The sequence below is a fragment of the Ammospiza caudacuta genome, chromosome 4, assembly GCF_027887145.1.
Source record: "Ammospiza caudacuta isolate bAmmCau1 chromosome 4, bAmmCau1.pri, whole genome shotgun sequence".
Classification (NCBI taxonomy): Eukaryota; Metazoa; Chordata; class Aves; order Passeriformes; family Passerellidae; genus Ammospiza; species Ammospiza caudacuta.
In genome coordinates this window covers 49,441,535-49,455,675 of record NC_080596.1, presented here as the reverse complement: position 1 = coordinate 49,455,675, position 14,141 = coordinate 49,441,535, and the positions used below count along the sequence as shown (strand labels likewise).

Sequence of the window (14,141 nt, the reverse complement as noted above, 5' to 3'; positions counted from 1 at the left end):
GTGATATTATGATGCTATAAATGCATTTGCTGAGAGTCAGAGCTTACTTGCATTATTTTGGAAGGAAATATTTGAGACGTGAATGATGAATTAAATCTTTCCAATTTTTCCATCTTACTTTGACAAAGCTACTGCTTACTTTCATATTTCTACTGTTAGTGGTCCTGCCCACAAAACATCTCAAAGGATGTAGATATTTGCTAGAAATAATTCACAATAAAACTGCTTATCCTTCCCAATCAGGAGAAATATCATCATGAGTTTCATCTTTCAATGGGGACATTGTATTAGTAGCCTCATTAGTAAAACTGTTTAGCAAAGCAGTAAAATAATGCCAGGCTCTACTCTTTACAGCTTCTGATTAGAAAACCCATTACATCTCATGAGCAATTTATAGCTCATCAGTCTCAAAACACAAAGGAAATAAATTATAAGGGAAGGATGAGCTTAGAATGATGCCTACAAGCCTGATCTTCAAAACAAAGTAATATTTGTAATAATAACAGAGGGCACTGAATACTAATGGATGATCTCAGTATGCCTGATATAGAATACTCCATGTAAATAAGAATCAGTAACACTTCTGTACTTTTTATTAATACTCTCATTGCCTGATGTCCTTATTTGCTTATGTTGTCTAAAAGCACACACCGTCATTTAAATTATGTAGCTAATGACCTTCTGTGAGGTAGGGATGTGCTATGAGCCCTGTTTTGCAGACAAGAAATTGAGGTGCAGAAACCATGTTGTCTGAAATGCTGGAGAGAGATATGGACCTTCAGAAATAAATTCTGATCCTGGCTTTCTGCTTCTCCTAAGCTTTGTACTCCATCATCACACAAAAGACAAATGGCATAATGGTAATAAAACTAAATTCTAAGCATTAATGTGTTGCCTGGAAATGGTGCCTTCTGTTCTCAAAAACAGTATGAAACATGAAGGCACTGGATGGCAAGACATTATTTGTAAATATCTTTTATCTTTAAAGACTTATCTCAGTTTAAAAAAGGTTAATTTATTCACTGTTAGAGAGTACTACCAAATTTATCCTTCTTTCTTTTGGAAAACCAAAACATATAAAAAGTGAGGCAGATAGTTGTTCAGTTTTCCAGCTTTCTACAAAAATGATTTGGTTTTTTAATAACACATTTTTTGTTTTGACAACATCGCAACCAGTTTAGAATTGCATTTATTTTTGTAAAAAAAAAAAAGTAAAAAAAAAGTAAAGAAGTAAAACATTGAATCACCAAAGATTATTCCAAAATACAGAAAGAAGACTGAATAAAGCTGGAGACCTAATAAACATGTAAGTAGGTACATATAACAAATTCTCAAGACACTGAGATCCTAAGACATTACAGCAATTTGTAAAATAAATTTTTAAATACATTTCCTATATGTACAGTAGATACTTGAAGATTAAAAAGTGACTTAATTAAAAAAATCTTTTAGCAAGGAAAAGAAGAAGTACCAAGGTACTTGTGAAATTTCTGAAAACCCTTATGCAGATGCATAATTCTATAAAGATTCCCTACCGACTAAAACTTAGTTAAAATAGTTTCTTATTTGTATGGGAAAGCCCAATAGGTTCACAAGCAAGAAGGCGAGATATTCAAGGTCTAATATAATTAAGATATTTAAGAAACTAATGAATTTCTAAAGGTCAAAAATTAAAAACAAAGGAGTTTTGTTCATCCTCAGGATAATGATTTCTCAGTTACATTTCTGACTTGGAACTTTCAGCCTTTAGAGATTTCTCAGTTTTACTTTATTTGAATCGTAGGGGTCTATCCAAATTGTCTGTGAGAGAGTGCATTTTCCAGATCACAGCTGAAGACATTAATTAAGCCTTCTGCTTAAACCCCCAGGCAGGCTGACAAAAGAGCAGGGCCCTTGGCATCATTAAGGAAGGGAAGCAAAAGAAAGGGAAAAGGTTGATTAGCAGAAGTGAGAAAGTGGTTATACATACAGCAGCGTGATCTAATTACAACAGACTTTCACAATGAAACTTGCAGTGCTGAGGACACAGCATTAGGAAATAGCAGAAAGAAATCCAGTTTGCATGCTGCAAGACAAAGCAGCACACATACCAAAGCACAGTATTTGGAAAGGATTAGGACAGGCATTACAGAAGTGCCCTTTTGATGAAAACTAATAGGCTAAATATTACGATATGGATCAGAGAAGATTCTGTTTTAAAGAGCTAGACTCTCATTTGAAAAGGATTACAAGATGAAATTCTGAGGGACTATGCCCAGCAATTGGAAAGTAAGTCCTTCACCTGCAATTTATCTTCAAGAACAAATGTTAAACTGGTCTATTAAATAAAACCTAAATGAGTAATTAAAATATTAGGGGGGGGTTAAATTTTTAAATCATGATTAAATTACTAAAAAACAATAAAAATCTGCATAACATTGAAATAACCATCAAAATGTTTATGGGCTTTTCTACAGGGAAACACTCCTAGTCTTAATATTTTTAATTATTTGATCCAAGAGTAGTTTGTTTTAAGGGATAAGTAATTCAACAACAAAATTTTGTACATGAAGTGAAAATTGACCCAAACATGCAATTAAATGTGTCTCATCAATTCACACCGAAATTCACATGGAAAATCTCAGATGGTGTGAAGCAAGTGTCTCTACGTACCTCATAAAGGATTTCATTACTGTGTTAATGTTTCATTACTAAACTCTTTTGCCAGGGCCAGGATGTCATTTCAGCCTGAGGCACGTATTAGATTCTAGTATCCACAGTTATGGTTTAAATTATGTTTATTTACTCTACTTGCTTGCATTCCAAGACTGAACTTGGTTTATTCAATGGAAGGGAATCAAGCAGGAAGGTTGTATTATGCTGGTTGCATCTGTAACTCCTTTTACACTATGCAGCACACCCTGTAATCCCAGCTCAACTGCAGTGAACACCAGATATCTGTAGTCTGTGTGCGTGCTTAAGTGGTTCCTATGTAGGAACTGAGATACCTGGTGGATAAAGGGGTAATTAGTGCCCACCTGTTTCTCATTGCACTAAGACTGTGTTAATTACATAGTTCCTGAACTGGGAACTGGGTGGAGAGACTAAATAATAGGGATGTATATAGACACTATCTTCTGAATGCCAAAATCAAGGTCAAAACGAGATTTATGCCTGTTATTCTTACAAAAATACACACATGCATATTTCTTTATAGAGTGCCTCACAAATACTGATTTATTCTACTGGAATCACACATAAAGCATCTGTGCCATGATCATCAGATGCCTCTTCCAATATTTTGATTGGCAATTACATCTAATTGCTGAAATCCACAGATAAAAACTCAGACCAATAAAAACCTGCAAACCTTAGAAAGATACAGAATAGCCCTAAATACAGAAATCCTAACACCAATTCTATTTTTAGTTAAAAACAGTTTTTAATGCTCTTCTGACTCCAAAAAACAATTGATAAATGCTTTAAAATGCAAAGACGAAATATGGAGTTAAGAAAATATGTGGTCTTCAGCTGGAAGAATATGACCCTGACTTCTTGCATATACACTACCAACAATGTTTCAGCTAATAATTTCTGTGGGTTTTGTGTGACAACTTTAAAACCATTTCAAGACACTGTTTATCATCTAATAGGAGAAAAAATTTGAGGAACTAAAAATCAAAGAATCATCAAATGGTTTCTGTCAGAAAGGACCTTAAAGATCATCTGTTTTCCAACTCCCATGGGCAGGAACACCTTCCCCTAGTCCAGGTTGCTCAAAGCCCCATCCAACCTGGCCCTGAACACTTCCAGGGCTGGGGCATCTACCACTTCTCTGGCCAAGTACTCAATCACCATCATCCATAAAAGACAGAGAGAAATCACTGCATTCTTCCATTGACTGCTTTCAGGTAATCCTAACACCTTATCTGAGCAGTAGAAGAGTCCCTCAATTATTATGCTAAAGTATAATTTTTATCACTTTCAGAATAACAAAATTTTGTTGTCCTTATTCATGCTGAACAACCAGTGAAGCTACTCCAAAATTAGTATATTATTCAACATGATCCACACTCTTTCAAAAAAAACCCTGCATCGTAGTAGAGAATATTTTATAAGAGAAGCAGCACCAACATCTTAAAATAGCATTGAGTAGTATCCCTGATCTAAATAGTCATAGTAATATTTTTTACTATAATATTTTTTAAATTAATTTGCTGCTTGTAGAATGTAAAGTAGTTTCTCCTGCAAAAAGCCAAACTACTTTTTGCATTTTCTGCAGCAGTGTTTTGGCTCAACTTGTCAGGAGACTTAATTAACATTCTAAAATATCTGTACTTTATCAAAATATCAACACAAGTATGGAGCACTTTCCTTCTGGGATTTTGTACTACACTCAGAAAGAGAGACCAAAGATTTATAGGAAGATTCCAATCTGGTGGATGCCAGTGGAGAAACTGAGAGGCAAAAGTAACCTTTGTCCAAACCTTGTAATTTATATGCTGATCTAGCAAGAGGTGAAAAAAAAATCTAGCCATTCTATATTCTTACTTCAATTTTCCTTTCTGTTAAGAAACTTCTTTCATGTAAATCACCACTGGAGTGCCAAGTTTAGTATCACACAGATTTCACTTTTACTAATCACATTTATGTTTAACTTTTTATTTTTAAAAATAATTTCATCTTCAGACCAAAAGAAAATTCAGAGTCAACCTTTAGCCAACTACTGCAATTTCCAATTACACTTGCAAAGAGTTCAGTGAGAGTATGTAGCTGTTGTAGAATTATGCATGACAGATTGCCACTCTAAATTAACAAATTTTGTGAACTATAGTAACTTCCTTTGCAGAACAACTGATTTAAATTCAGCAAAAGATACAAATGAGCCTCTGGCTGAAGCCCAAGAGCCAACTTTACAGTAAATCCCCAGCTGTTATTGTACAATCATAATGCTGAAGCCATAATTACCAATTCCAGTACAGGATGCTAACTTGTTCTGCTGCTTCCATTACAAGATTTCTACTTATGAGTTTTGTTTGTCCTAATCTCACCCATGAATTTCACCATCTATAGTTTGAAGTTCTTGCTAGTGTTTATTTCCTACTGAATTTCTAACAAAAAAAAAAAAAAAAAGAAAGAAATCTTTCCCTTACTTTGTGTCTATGAGATAGAAATAATACACCACACAGCAATGAACTGGTTTGCTGGTTAAAGGCTTTCCTTCTTTAATGTGAGGTCTTTGCACAGTCTGGAGATTTAGCCTTGAAAATCCTACACACTTAGTAACTACCTTAAAATATTTTTTGAAATTTAATTCTAAGACTTTTTAAAAATATCAATTTCAGTGAATTAGCAGAGTAATTAAAACTGAGTTTTAAAACGTAACTTCGTATAACTTGTTAAAGATGAGAAGTTAGGTGATTTTTTTATTTGAAATTCTAACATACCATAGTAGCTTGAGATTAAAGGAAGTGACTCATCATGCACTTGGTAATGAAAAGAATATAAATTGTTTGGTTTTGTGGAATTATTTCCTGAGGACGCTCTTCAAGTCAACAAGGCTTTCAACTAATGTTAGCATTACTTATCACTCTTGGATGGAGGCCAGTGTCAAAACACTCTCCTTGATACAGTATAATCAATGCTTCCATTTCATTTCCTCAAAAAATAAATTTCCAGCTGCTTTGCAGTAACAGTGTTAGCAAAGATTCAAGAACGCAATTCATAAGATGATGAAATGTGGTACTTATTTTGCATCTAAGAAGGAGAATGATTGTTCTACGTGTCTGTTTTTAAGGACAAATTGAATTAACCATATATTGAATATCTATAAGCAAAAATAAAAGTAACACATATTTCTTACATTGCCTAAAAAGGAAAAGAGAAAAATGATAAATTATATTTTTTATTCTAAAATGCTTTCATAAGTTGTAATATTTCTTTAAAATAAGCGTTTGTAGCACTTCTTGCCTCTCTTTACCTTCTTTACCTTATTTTAACTTAATTCTTCCCCCAGTACAGTTAATGCTGTGGCCAAATTGCTTCCTAAAACTGATGGAAGTTCAGCAGCCTCCTGAGAAATTGATCTGACAGTACAAAACCCCATGAAGTTTTAGTCACTGAGACGGCGGAATTTCAGAACTATATAAAAGAGATGGAAGTTTCTGTCACAACACCAGATGGACAGGGAACTCCTTCAGGGAATGGTAAAAAAAAAAAACAAAAAAAACCAAAAATCACTCTGTAAAGGCAGTTTCAGCAGAAAATTTCATTGTTGGATACAAGTTGTTTCTGAAACTAGAGGTTATAACATGACACATTTATTATGACAAAACCAAAAAGCCTGCTTGCTATCTGGGATAAAAAGTCCAGCTCTTAAGACTGATCAAGCAGGTCAATATATATATCTTCATACGAAAAATGTTGCTTATTGTGAAGCAGTAAAATTCAACTTAGTTCTTTCTTAAAGGAAGAAAATGTGAAGCTAATTTCAAATAGGAGAGGGACAATATTTTAAATTAAATCATTACATTTGCTTGTATTGACTGTCAGAAGCTGTGGAGGAGCAAGCAGATTTTTCCCTTTAAGAGAGCAATGGTGTTCTAATAAGACACTGTCATGATAACTATTCCATAACTTGTATTTTGAATTTCACTCCAGCTTGTTGAGATGAGATTCATTCTTTTTTTTTGCATCACAAACTTTGAAATATTCATTAATTTTCTCTGTTGTGATGTCAGACACAATATTGTGTGCGGTGTCCCAAAATGTAGAGTAGTTTTTAACAGTTAGAAGGCAATTTTCTTTCTTTGCTAAGGGACTTCTATTCGTCCTCATAGAGTATAGAAATATTGAGAATACTAATAGAACAAAAAACCAAAACTTCCACCCAACAACCCTGGTTCTAACACAATACAGATCTGACAAATTATATAAATAGTTAGGAGAATTATTTTTTCTAAACTGCCTCATGAAACTCTGGGAGTAAGCTTCTATGGCTTTGTCACAGATGTCATCAAAACTAAAATTGCTTCAGAACTTCTCACCTCTGATCTGTAACAAGCAGTCTTTAGGTTTGGGGAATTTGGGGAATTTTATTGATATTTATTTTTGCTGATTATTAATGACTTGACTATTTTATATGATTTCACTACAAATGTTTTTAAAGTGAGAAGAACCATGCAGGATAAAAGTATTCTGAAAGCAAAACAGACAAAATAAAAGAAGATTGTTACAATTTTGTTTTATTTCAAGATTAAAAAGAAATCTCTATATAATGGGTAAAATTAGTTTTATAATTTAACCTGTATTTCTGGAATTTAAAAATTCAAACTTTATGACACATCTGTTTCCGAATAAATACCCTGAGAATCTGTCTTATATTCATTTAGAAAGCGTTATCTTTGAAGTTGTGATTTGATCATTACCCTCAGTACTTTTAAAATTCATCTGATGTGAAACAGGAAAAAAAAAAAAAAGAGTGTTATTACTAACGAGTGTGGAATAATTAAAATTTTGAACAGTTAAAACTCCAATGCTTTCCTTATTTTTCTTGTTCTCTTTTGCTTCTAAAAATTACTTGTTTTACACTGGTCCTCTGAGTTATATCTCATATGCAATCTTGCCAAGATTGCACTGTGATTGTCCAGGTCATTAATGAAGAAATTAAACAACACCGTCCCCAGTACTGACCTCATGTCTACATCACTGGCCTCCAGTGGTCACAGCCCTTGGAACCCAGCAGTTTAGCCAGTTTTCAGGCCACCCCATTGTTCTTTTAGACTGTACATCATCAGTCAAGAAGAGCGATGGCAGACTAAAGGCAAGATTAAAAATAACAATTGTCCTCATCCACCGAGCATGACATTTTGTTGTAGAGGACAGCTTGGGCAGGCATGATTTCCTGTTCAGAAATCCATTCTGACAACTTCCAACATCATTAGACTTATAATTTTATTACATTAATATTTGTAACTTTTAATACACTGAGTGGATGTGAAATATCTCCTTCTAATTTAAGACACTCCCATTCACAATGTTTTTTGTGAATATATATCTTTTGTCTACCAAAGGCCTAAGAGTGAGGATATTACACTTGGGAGAAATACATTTAAAACCATCTCAGCAGCCCTCAAGCCAGGGCTAAAAAACTAACAGTATTTTTGGGAGATAAAACTATGTTAATGTATTTCATTTGCGCTTAATATCTTCTGTGGATATTTTTCTGCCACAATGACTCACATTTTTGCCTCTTGGTTTTACCTGTGCATCCATAATCGTAAGGTTTATCCAGAGGAGCAAAACTAAGGTGTTCCTCAAGATTATAAAATGTCATGCAAAGGAAAAAATGTTCTCCAAAAACAAATATAAGCAAATTCATACACAAAAAGATGAAGACAGAGATTCTTCCTCTTTTCAAGTCACTTGCAAGTAATCTGCTTTTACTTTATTGTGTTGGAATAGATTTTCTATGGAAATATTAATATTTTTCTAAACATGTAGTATTTTTTTAATTGCTTAGCTTGTGTAAACTGCAACTAAACTATTTCAAAGTTGTTCAGGAAATAAAAGGTCATTCACCAGTGTAAGATGCCCATAAAGTTAAAACAGCTCAATCTATCTACACTTTACCTGAGAATTAGATACAAAACATTATGAACATCACACTGAGATGTCCCATAGTTTCATTGAAATTTTTCCCAGCAGTACACAGACGTATTATATGAAGGACGTACTTGGAAAACTGAAAATGTAATTGAGGCTTAGAACAACAAAACCCAACCCCTAGAAAAACAGTCCCAACTTCAATAACTTTCCCACATCCTTCTGAAGAAGGGCTCCCAAATAAAATTCAGTTCCTTAGGTTGGTATAAAATTGAATGGATACAGGCCTATCATTACTTGATTCATGAACCATAATCAACCAAAGAAAAAGGCTTGGGTAACATTAACTCAGATTTTGATGTAAAAAGTAGAAATCCTCCTTGACTGAGCAACCAGTCTCACCAATAATAACAGGAGTAGAGGCTGACATGAAAAAGCGGAATTCAAAAGATAAAGTTGCTCAACTGAATGATCCCCAGACAGATTCCATTGAAGTATAGCAAATCAAGAACAAAATCATGAATCATGGAAGTTCTTATCAGCTGTCAGCAAAGACCAAGCACAGCCAACTCAATTTCAGAGTGGTAGTCCCTCCAGAGACCATCAACAAATATAGGAGTGACTTGTCCTTTGGCAAAGCTTGTGATGAAGAAAACCTTATATCTCTTTCATATCAATAAAAGTGACACTATTTGAATGACATGGTTTTGAGAGCCAAAATAACTTAAGGAGTCCTTTATGGCTGTCCTAGTTCTCAAAACCAGGACAATGCCATAATAGTGACTTTATCTTTAGTGACAGGTGTGTGATCCCAAAGGGCAAGGCCTGAAGAGCAGGTATCAAAAAAATTAAGTGGGAAGCATTTCAAGTTTTATCTGAGTGGATTGTGACATGTGGCTACAGAAATAAGTATTGCATTTCATCCTAAAGAACTAAAGAATCAACTAAAGAACATCAACTAAAGAATCTGCAATAACAGTGGCAGATTCTTTGGGTACCTTTGTGATTTTTTTGGTATTACAAAAAAATGTGCAATGACATCTCCTAAACGGAGTTTCTCTGATACCTATATACCTCAGTAGGGGTAGGACTGCATGATTCTTGAACTAGTTTTGACTGCATGGCAGAAGGGTATCTCAAAGAGCAGAAAAGAGGGTTGATATAGCAAATCTGGCCTTGAAATTTTGGGAGAACGTTTCTGAGTGGAATGTGGGAGAATATGCTCCTCCTACCCAACCCCGAAATCAACAAAACCCCAATTCTGCCAGGCCTTACAAGAGAGTATGAGCATCTTGCAAAGAAGGAAGACTTTAGAAACGACAGCCCAGTCAGTCTCACATCAGCTCCTACAAGATTATGTGGGAGAGGCCCCTAAAAATTATTACTATGTAGATATGAAAAAAAGTGAGCTGGGACAAAATAAGCATGGGATTAGTAAAGGCAAGGAGCACCAACTTGTGGTCTTGCAAAAAGAGAAGCCTGTCTCAACGCACAAGAAGAGCGTATGTTCTTCCTCAGCTTTATAAGGGTTTTTGATGTGATCTCCAATGCTGCATCCTTATAAATTGATCAGAGAGAGAAGCTCAACGAAGACATTGTCTCAGAAAAAAGAATTTAAGGTTATCACAAAGCCACCTAAAGCCCAAACATAAACCTAAATATATGCAATGATTTGGCTGAAATTAGCAAAAACTAATTCTATTTTGATGATTATATACACTCAGAGAAACAGTGATGAAAGAAATATATTTTAGATTAGCTTTTGTCAAGATTGATCCAGGTTTGGAAATAAAGATCCAGGTTTGGAAATTCACTATTTTTGTTTTCTTGAAATTTCCCCAAAGAATTGGAAATTCTGTGCTCTCTAAGGATATCTCTGGAAAACACACACTAATTTCAGAGAATACATGTTTAACCTTATTAATTGTGGAAAAAACCCCAAAGTAATCCCCTCTACTTTAAGGGACAATGGGTTACTTCTTTTATGTAATGGAAACAATTTCACAAAGAGAAAACTGGATTTTTTTCAGCTCTTAAGAACTGTATGTGCAAAATTAATAAACCCAGGAATACATTCTCAAGAAAACACCATGAACACCATATAACTTTTATTGCTATAAGACAAGCTAATAAGACTGTACCTTGATTGTTTCCATTCTGAAGTGCAGTGGTATGGACGCAGTAGCATGATAATAAAAACAATTCAGAAGAACTGAAATACTGAAATAATTCAGGAAGTTGCATTATGTGTAATCTGATTTCACACATCTCATTAAAGATACACTATAAAGAATAAAGTTTGCATCATAACAATGCAAATGATATAAACATGAGAATTACAACATGGTCTGGATGAAACTTACTGGTTTCAGGTGAGCAATTTGATCAACAGTATACAGCTAGACAATTCATAGCCAAAATTTAATTCTCTGTAAGATTCAATACACAGACTACACATGCCCTGGTTTTGGGGATATAAAGATGTCAATTCAAGATCAAAAAAGCCCTTATCTGCTCAGAGTCTGATGCATCATTTTAAATTCTGAAATGCAGGGAAGCCATTTGATGAAAATATAGAAGTTTCTCCTCTGTATAAACACAGAATTAGGGGTTGGAACCCATAGTTCTGCAGACACCACTGACTGTGTATGGTAAAAAGGGCAAAGCAAGGGTAGCAAGGCCAGGAAAACAGCACACTTTGAGTAGCCTTCTCAATTACACAACTTCTACACAAGGGAAAATATTCATTTTAGTCAAGACCTGGCTTTTTCACTACTACCTTTGGAAAGAAAATTTTATACTGTTAGAAGTAATTGTCACTAGAAGTTTTCTTATGTTTTTAAGAATTCACATACATTTGTTTTCTAGCTGTCTTAAATCTGAGTATTTTAGCACTTGCTTTGAATATTCAGGGTTTCAATGAAGCAATCACAAGATAAAAGGCAGTATTTCAACCTATATACAAAGTTCAATACCATTCTCTTGATAAAGGCATTTTAAGGTCTGCACTTAACACTGTATAAATTATCTTAATTGGGCATCCAGGTATGCAGCAGGCAAGTGGTCATCAGTAAGCACATGTGAGCTTTACTCTAGCAAATCTAGCCATTCTCACACTTAAATTGCAGCAGCACAGAGCTCAGCTCCGCCTACCTACTCAACAGACTGCTGGGCACTCCTATCAGCAGTAATTCACTATCAGAGGTGAATGCTGTCCTCTTAATGAACATTTTTATCACTTTCAGATCAAGCTTACTAAAAGATAGCACCAGCAAATGTGCAAGAACTCCAGTAATGCCTCCTAGCCATAGCACAGCACACCCACTGCTGTGCCTCACTCTGCCCTGAGCTGCAGTGGGAGAACAGTGAATGCCTGACCTCCTAGAGGTCCTGGGAGCTCCTGAGAGCCTCCATGGAGCTCCCTCAGAGGCCATTCCACAAACCACGTTCTGCACTGCAGAGGAAATATACCAGTCCTGCAAAGTTACTACTGAATAAGTCATCGGGGAGTCCATCAAACAATGTCACTTTAATGGATGTGTTCTTTTATAGGGGAATGAGTGTAGGCTTAAAGAACTAACCCTCCTTCTAGAAATAAGTAATAAGTTGTTGATTTCACAGAATATTTTAACTCCTGCATACATCAAACTTAAATCATTATTACTTAAATGGAAAAGGCAGACAAAAGCATTCCTGTCTGTATTGCCCAAAGTAAACACTAATAGCTGGTGAGTGAGCAGGATGGCTGCTCAGAATCTGCTGCCAGTATTGACTAGGTCACTACTGACTGTGATGAGACCCCAGAAAACCCCAGAAAGCTTACTTTTAGATTTCAGCAGCACTATGGCCACTTTTGTAAGTACCAAAACATCTCATGTCACATGCAGATGCCATGCAGCTGTAGAAATACTCTGCAGAGACGTAACAAAACTCTACTGCTAAGCTGGATACAGCTCCAGAGGTTTCCTTCATCATTCCCTCAAGGCATTCCTTTTGCATATAGAAGTTACTGAACTTTAGCACAACTACTGAGCAAGTTGGCATAAGACTGGAAAGTTAATCTATTTCATAAGTTCTGCAAGATAGAATAAAGTCTGTGTTAATACCACTTTTTTATCTAGGTGACAAGTGCCTTAAAGTTAATACAGATAAGTAGACCAGGAATTCCAAAAATATTTTACTCGAATTACTTTTTTCAAGTTAATGATCAACTCTACTTTCTGCTAGCTTGAGAATATTTACTGACAAGTGGTGTTTTTTCATGAGCCTCACAGGACTATTGGGACCTTATGTTAGGCATCTGGTAGATTCTGCATCCCCTCCTTTACAATAACCATGCATTAAATATGCATAAAATGTATTTTTTTCTGAGATTTGTTAGCAGCTAAAATAGGACCCTACTCAAGTCTCATTACTATCACTTGAAACAAAAGTTTCCATCTTCTCTTTAAAAGAACCAATGTTCTGCAGTATGAGCACTGGGCAAGAAAATATTCCAAATCATTACTCTCATGTAGAGGAACAGGACATGGAACAACAATACATACTGCCCACTTACAGGAAAGAAATGATAAAAATGCACACATCATGAGTAATGTTCTGCAGCCTTGAATGAAGAGTATGCTCCCTGCAAGGTTACTTAAATATTATAAAAATTTTCATTACGTAGGACAATACTGCTACTCTGTCAAGGATTGAAAGACCTTAGCTCTAGAGAACAAGAGGATGAAGAGACTACCTCAAGGATTTATTAACATAACAGTGAACTAATTAAGAGAAATGGGAAACTGTCATGTCATTTATGAATGTACTCAAGACTTTTATTATATACATAGAAGACGGATTTCAACAGAAAAAAAATTCCGCAAAGGAATTTAGAGTCAACATACTTGTGACTACTGTCAAATGTTGCAGTATGCACACTAAAATTCTTTTCAGATCATTGACTGAAAGCCAAGATAACATTCTACGCAGATCATAGGTAATCATTCTCATGGTAAAAAGATTATTTTTCCAGCATTTCAATATTTTTAAAAATTCATTGACAATGTTAATATAAACAGCATAACTGAATAAAACCAAAAGAATTAAAATGACCTATACTGAATTTCATAGTATAAAATTTATTGCTTTTCTTTTTTTCTCTGTAATAACCTGATGATATATGATAATTTCATTTAAATAACATTTAAAAGGGTTTGCTTTGAAAAATTAAATCCTAGAGACATTACACAGTATAGCAGGATTTCCTCTACCTAATGAGCAAAATAAACCCAAACAAAAAATTAAAAAATAATGAAAAAGAAAAAGAAGTCATGATAGCTAGTGATAAAAAGAACAAAACCATTCCTCATTTCTCTGCATTTTGAATTTATCACCATTCTTTCTTTCCTGGTCTTTACATCAACTGAGAGTCAAATGCTCCATTCCCATTTCTGAGGTCATTTGAAGTATAAAATATACATGCTTTGAATCTCCTTTCTTTAGGATAAAACATTTCTTTTAAAAAGCAAGCAAGGTTTCAGAAAAAAAATTGACATGAAGGAAGCTTTCACTGT

At 34.7% G+C, this 14,141-nt stretch overlaps 1 protein-coding gene across 1 annotated transcript in view; it reads right to left on the bottom strand.

The window, feature by feature from the left end:
• The window catches only part of SGCZ (sarcoglycan zeta), a 172,447-nt gene that overhangs the window by 83,915 nt on the left and 74,391 nt on the right, over positions 1–14,141 (bottom strand). The gene's annotated exons all lie outside the window — the stretch shown is intronic.